Source organism: Micromys minutus, assembly GCF_963924665.1.
Source record: "Micromys minutus genome assembly, chromosome: X".
In the NCBI taxonomy this organism is placed as follows: Eukaryota; Metazoa; Chordata; class Mammalia; order Rodentia; family Muridae; genus Micromys; species Micromys minutus.
This window is the reverse complement of record NC_137970.1, coordinates 99,062,872-99,069,969: the sequence shown is the minus strand read 5'-3', so window position 1 is coordinate 99,069,969 and position 7,098 is coordinate 99,062,872.

Here is a 7,098-nt window from a genome sequence, read left to right as displayed (position 1 = left end):
GTTTCAGTGTATCTGGTTTAATGTGGAGATCTTTGATCCACTTAAACTTGAGCTTTGTACAAGGAGATAAGAAAGGGTCGATTGGTGATCATGTGTGTTGTGTTATATCATTTCTCTGTAAAAGATTACAAGATACAAGCATTTCTGGTTGCTGACTAAAAGTTATGATAATTTGGAAAAAGGGTTTTTGTCTTTTCACCAATAGAAAAGGTCATCAGGTTCTGGACATGTTCCAGTCATATTTATCAAATTTGTTAAAGGTGGAACACCTGAATGAATAGATTCAAGAGAATAAAACAAAAAAAATAAACAAAGTGTCAACTTAACTATAGATATATCAATGATACTAAATTTTTTTGAGATTTATATATTGAAGAATGTACAGCTTGATGAGTCCCTTTTTCAGAACTGCTTAAACTCATGACCCTCAGGATCCACTCTAAGACACACATCAGAGACTATAACAATCATTAGTATGGCTAGCTTCCTCACCCCCAGTTCCACATACCTCAATGCCCATGTACAGCTTGAAGAAACCATTGGTGATTCATCACCAATAATCCCTGACTTTGGGGGAAAAACAGTTGTTATTATAATGTTGTTTTGCTGAAGAATTTAGAAATGATCACAATTTACCAGAGAGGAATTAGCTAGAATCAATTTTACATTCATAAACTAATTTGGTAAAAGTCCTTATTTTTTTTTTTACTAAACTAAAGTTATAATCTTTATATCAGTATAGTATTTATTTGAGACAAGTTAATATTTTCATTGACATAAATTTCCTCTATTGTTACAAAAAAAATTTAAAGAATTCCTGGCTTGTATCCACTCCTTCCTTTAATGCAATTGCAATCTAAACTGTTTTTAGATGATTAAGCAATACAAGTTAAGGGCCAGGTATCAAACTCATGGTTATGAATTAATTAAAAGTGTACTTTTGAGGTAATTCAATAAGAAATAGCTGAGAGTAGGCAATTGTAAACTTTAGTATTTAATGAATTACTTTATATAGATAGATGATTTTCAAAAACGTTAGAAATCTATAACATATGTAATTTAATGTTATTTATCTTTTGTTGAGGAATATCTGCTCCTAACAGTTCCCTTTCCGTATATTCAAAGAAGAAAGAAATTGAGCCTCTTTATCTCCAGGCAAGTTAATACTTTGTGGCTAGGTAGTTAGAAACTGCCTATTTCATCAACAGACAATAACTGCCCAGTAAATGACACACTATTCAAAAGAGTAGACTGATAATATCTGTCAAGACAGAATTATTAGTACTTCAAGATTTTGTACTTCTAAAGTTGGTCAGATTATCCTATTCCAAAAGTCTGAAGACTTGCTCTCATGTATTACTAATTGTAGACTGTTTAAGCAGATAATTATTTCTGAAACCTGTCTCAGTTCTGGAAGCAGTGTTAGACTTACTTTGTTTACAAATATAGTTGTCATTCTCAGATTTCTGATGGGGTTGATGACTAATTAGCCTCATAGTTTACCCAGGCTGTGTAACTTTGAGAGAGCATTTTTATTTAGATGGGTTTCAAATAGTATGCAATGTAGCTATGAAATAAAATATAGATTCCTAGCCTTTCTTAATCTGCAGAAAATAGTTCCCTTCTAACAGGACTGTAAGAGTGAAGAAGAGATGAGGTCTTCACAGAGGAAGGCAGGTATATGCAAAAACAATTCCTGTCATTGGATGAGATTAAAGAATGGGTAGGAACAAAGCTTTGGAAAGGGAAAAGGACCCAGCACTAGTAGGAGCTGGAAGCAACATGACAGCAGATGTTATGATTCTTTTTTTTTTTTTTGTGTATAGATACAGGTTGTGATGAATATTTTTAAAGTATGGATAAGTACAGGATTTTTTTTTTTTTTTTTTTTTTTTTTTTTTTTTTTTTTTTTTTTTTGCTGTTTACATGAGAAAAGTATATCCTGGCAATTGGATTAGAGGTTGTTGTATGGTGTGTTTTTTTCCTGTGGTTACTTAATTGAATTCAAGAGAAGGTAGAGTGGCAAGTTGCACTAAGCCTGCCATAAAACTAGGATGTGTATGTGTGACCTGGTAATAACCAGCTAAGGAGATTTTGAGTGAACGTGGCATGACAATGTGACACAGTAGAATGGCTTGTGGACATTCTGGGCCAGAGGGAGCCAGGGGCAAGGCAGCATAAATCAGTATGCATGCAAAATTGTCACGCTGCATTTTTAATATTTATTGCAACAGTTCTTTTCTTCTTCTATGTTCTTTCCCTTTCTACTCTGTCCCTTCTCTAAAATTCTCAGACCAACTTTCATTTTCATTGCGCAATAACAGTCTTTGCCTTGTCTTGTGCCTGCCCACACCTGCATATAGGCATTAACCCACACATACCTACCATATACATCAAAAATAGTTACCACCATTATGTTTATTCGGTTATTCCTGCAATTTTACACTTTTACATCCCCATGAATCAATTATATTCCTTTCTCTGGATCACATCCTTAATCCCCTGGATTTAACAAATCAAAAGAAAAGACATCATATATATATATATATATATATATATATATATATATATATATATTACTTATTACAATCAACAGTAGATTCATTAATTTTCCTACATAAGTCCATTCTTTTCACATGATTAGCTAAAATTCCAGTGTGTTTTTATATTATATTTTAGCTATTCATTTATTGATGAATACCTTTGCTGTTATTATGGCTTGAATATTATAATATTCTACAATTATATATTAATTTCTTAATAAGATACCTACATCATTGCAATAAAATAATCACTGTATTATAGTTTAAAACAGAATTATTGCAATTTATAATACTTTTATGGCAGTGCAGTGTTAGTGCACACTATTAATCACATACTTGGGAGGCAGAGGCAGGTTGTCCCTGATTTCAAGGGAAGCCTAAGCTACTGAACAAGTTTCAGGGCAGCTAGAGATGCACAAAGAAACTCTGTCTCAAAAAAAGAAAAGTAATAATTCTATTAACAAAGTTTTGGTGTCTTGGAAGTGTTCTTCAACAGTGTTTCCACTGCTATCAATACTAATGTATTTTTGCAGAACTTGCAGCAGCCCTGAAACTTCCTGGAGTTTTACTCAAACTTCAACTTAGAAGACTGGAAGAGCTGAAATGTGGTAAGCTTCTCTACAGGTCTTCCTCACAATCCTATATGTAGACAACTTCCTATGATGATAGAAGAAAGATTCTTTCACCTATTAATCTGTTAAGTCAGATATAGAGTAGCATTGATTCTGTTATAACCTATGGTTACCGTAAAGTCATAAGACATTATGAGGTTCACATAAAATTTCAATAGATGACACTTTTATTTTAACCTGTATGAATTTAAAGAAATTAGAAGTATCATTAAGGTTTCCAGAATTAGTGTATCAACCTATGCATACTGATGCTTTATGTATTCCAGTTTTGATACTGGTTTAGACTGGATTCAAAATTCACTGAGAGTGTTTATCTCTAAAATGTTAATTAGAATAAAATTTATTAGAATGTTGAAATAATCAGCATTTATGACATTTCACTCCATTAAAAACACAAAAAAAAAGAAATATAACATTTGGAAAAAAAGATAACTATGGATGATTTCAGAAGGCTCTCTTGATTTGGGTCACAAAACGCTTGTTTCTAAATACTTAACACATGAGCCTTAATACATAAAACCTTCTCTACTGACAGAGGAGCCTGAAATGACTATAGGTTATTCAAACAGACATTCTATTAATCTCAATTTACTACATAAAGCCCCAATGTGGACACAGGCATTTTTATGAATATTAAATGTGAAGGGAAGCAAAGGAGGTTTCTCTTCTCAATTGTCATTGAAGCAGAACATTAAAACAATATCTACTTCTTAAGAATCATCAATTAATAAGCTTTAATATATCCTTTCAACTCTAAAATTTAAAATGAGTTCTATTCAATGTGTTTTATGTGGTATAAGATCTTAAATATGTCTTGGAAATACAATAACCTAAAGTATTTCAAGAAAATATTTTTAACATTAGGGGGATAAGGTAGATAAAATCATAATTGAATCCAATTGAAAGAAAATTAAATTGATCAAAGTGGAGGAACAATTCTATACACTAAAATGAGTCCTTTATTTGGGACATAATACAAAATGAAATAAATTCAGTTCAAATACATTGAAATAAGCAGTATTTCTCCATCAAATTTTAACAAATTTTGATAACTGTTTCTCCTGATACGTATTGAAATGAATTAAAGGGTATGGAAAACTGTGTTAGATTTCTGCACATAACTTTCAAAGTTTTAACACAGTTAATGCTATCCTTTTCTAAACCATGTATCCTGCTTTTTCTAATTTAATTGATAAAAGCAATAGCTAAGTTGTGGGATTTGTGTGTCTGAGAACAAGAAAAGATTTTTTTAAAGAAAGACTGTATATATAATTTATATAAAGACAGTTTTTTATGCTAGCTAGGTATGATGACAGCTGCCTAGAATTTCTGCATGGTGGGGATAGAAACAAAAGATAAGAAATTCCAGGAGAATCTGGCATACAACATTATTTCTTGTTCCTCTAGGTTGCAAAGAATGAATAGTCTTAGAAAACAAACAGAAGTTTGTCTTAATTGTTTTTACATTTAACAATGTAATTTTGCACACTATGGTTGAGAAAGTGAGAAGAAATATAAAAGATTTTTTAAATATAAAGATAATGAATAATATAAAGATACAGCAAGTATTTCTTGCATTGATTTAGAAACTTAGAGTATGGAGTTTGAATTTGGACAGTTATTTTAAAATTGGAAAAAATACTCTTCTGGGAAAACCAGTCATAACTGGAGAATACTTTCTCAGATTATTGTATTTAAGTAAATATTACTACATATTTGCTCATATTTGCTTGGTTGCCATTTTACTTTCAAGAAAAGTTGACATGGTTAGTTATGTTTTTGTTTTCCACTAAAAAACTGATGTGTTTATTGGGTATGTATGCTTTATTTCATCTCAGAAGTCACTCATGAAAAATCTCTCATGCTCTCATTTCTCTAGCTGTGTGTCTACATTAAAATTTTACTAATTATTTTAAAGTCTAAGCCATAATCCATTGGTTCTTTCCTATTTTGTGCCCAACATGTATTGAAAATTATTCTGTGTGCTGTGAATTTTTATATGTACATATGTGAAATTATAGAATACTACATAAGAACGCACAGGTGTTCACATGCTCTCTCTCTCTCTCTCTCTCTCTCTCTCTCTCTCTCTCTCTCTCTCTCTCTCTCTCACACACACACACACACACACACACACATTCTTTTCTCTCTACCTTGTGTTTATACAGGAGTTCTAATAAATGTAAAAATATGGCAAATTGTTTTTAGGAATCACAGAAAGATAGTTTACATTTTTATTGTGTGATGGTAAAATTTGTTACATATTTAAAATCATTAAATCCTTGCAAATACCATTAAAATATTCTTTTATAGTTTCTGAGTTTTGGAATGCTTAAAATTACCACAGGAAGCAGTAAAATCCCAAAATCTTATATTAACAGATGATCATAGATATGCTGATTATCATTTTGATAATTATACCTATTACTGTTAATTGAATTATTAATGACATTACTATATATTTTTTAACTGATCAGAAAGTTATTCATGGTGATTTATTCGGAATATTAAGAAAATTGCAAATGCTTTTCATTGTACATAAAAGCTAAAATACCCTTTTCTATATAAGCTTATCACAGCAATTTAGAAACCTAACTAAAGTGAGCTTTTCTTTCATTTTATGATTTTTATTTTTGAGTATATAAGGGACATAATGGACATGGAAAAGGTTTTCTGATTACACACTATTACTGATGGAAGAAAAGGTAGGAAATCCTTCAGGACAGAAATGTGGAGGCAGACCTAGAGAGAAAACAAGAGATTGTTGTTTGCTGGCTTGCTTCTCATGACTTACTCAGATTATGTTTGCATAAGACACAGGACCACCTGGCAAGGATGCATAACCCACAGTGATCTGGGCTCTCCCACATCAATTGTTATTACAAATATATCCCCATATTTTTGCCTAAACTATTCTAATAGCAATTATGATTTTTATTCTTAGATTAGTACAGGTTGTATCAAGATGCCCAAAAAGTAACTAGGGCTTTCTTTTGTCAACATTTTTAATTATGTAAAAATTATTTGAGTAATAGTAAATGTAACCTGATCTCTCTTTTGGCCTACAATGTGATTACTAGTTTTACTGACCAGTATTTTCTGAAATAATTACATGTCCAATAATCCATTTGAGAAAGCTAAGGACATAGTTTCTCAAAATAAAGTATAGCAAAATTATGTAAAATTTGGACCTGGACAGAAAGAGGCTTCAATTCTTTCTACTATTTTTAATAATTGGTAATTTTTTATCCTGTGCCCCACTATATCTTTTTTTTTACATTTTTCATATTATAATTCCATTAAAACATTTTTTCGTTGTCCCCTTTTCCTTTAGACACTCCCATGAAATTCCCTGCACCAATTTTGAATTCCTGGTCACCCTTTTCACTTATAGTTATTGCATACATATATGTATTTGTATATGCATATGTATTTCTAAACATAAACAGTTTTGTCCATAATATTAACTGCTTCTTTCAATTACCAAACTTTTATCTCTCAATAATCATCTGTTTAGTTCTTCTTTGGGGAAGAACATTTCTACTATTCACAGAGTTTCTCAGTTACCTGTTCTTCTTTATATAAGATTCCTATCAAATTTGGCATGTCATTAATATCATCCTTGTTCAAATTGTGTTTGGGCAATCAGATTTGTGAGATTTTTAAGATATAGAAAACCATCAGCCGTTAGGAGAATCTAGTACTCTGGAAGACCAAACCACTAACCAAGGGGTGTTCAGCAAAAGATCCATGGCTTCAGATACATCGGTAGGAAAGTATGGCTTTGTCTAACCTCAGTGGTAAGATAGGCTCTTGGTCCTGTAGAGGTTTGATATCCCAGTGTAGGGAGATAATGCAGGGGTGGGACAGAAGAAGATAGGTGGGTGGGGGAACATTCTCATAGAGACAAAGGGGAAGGAGGA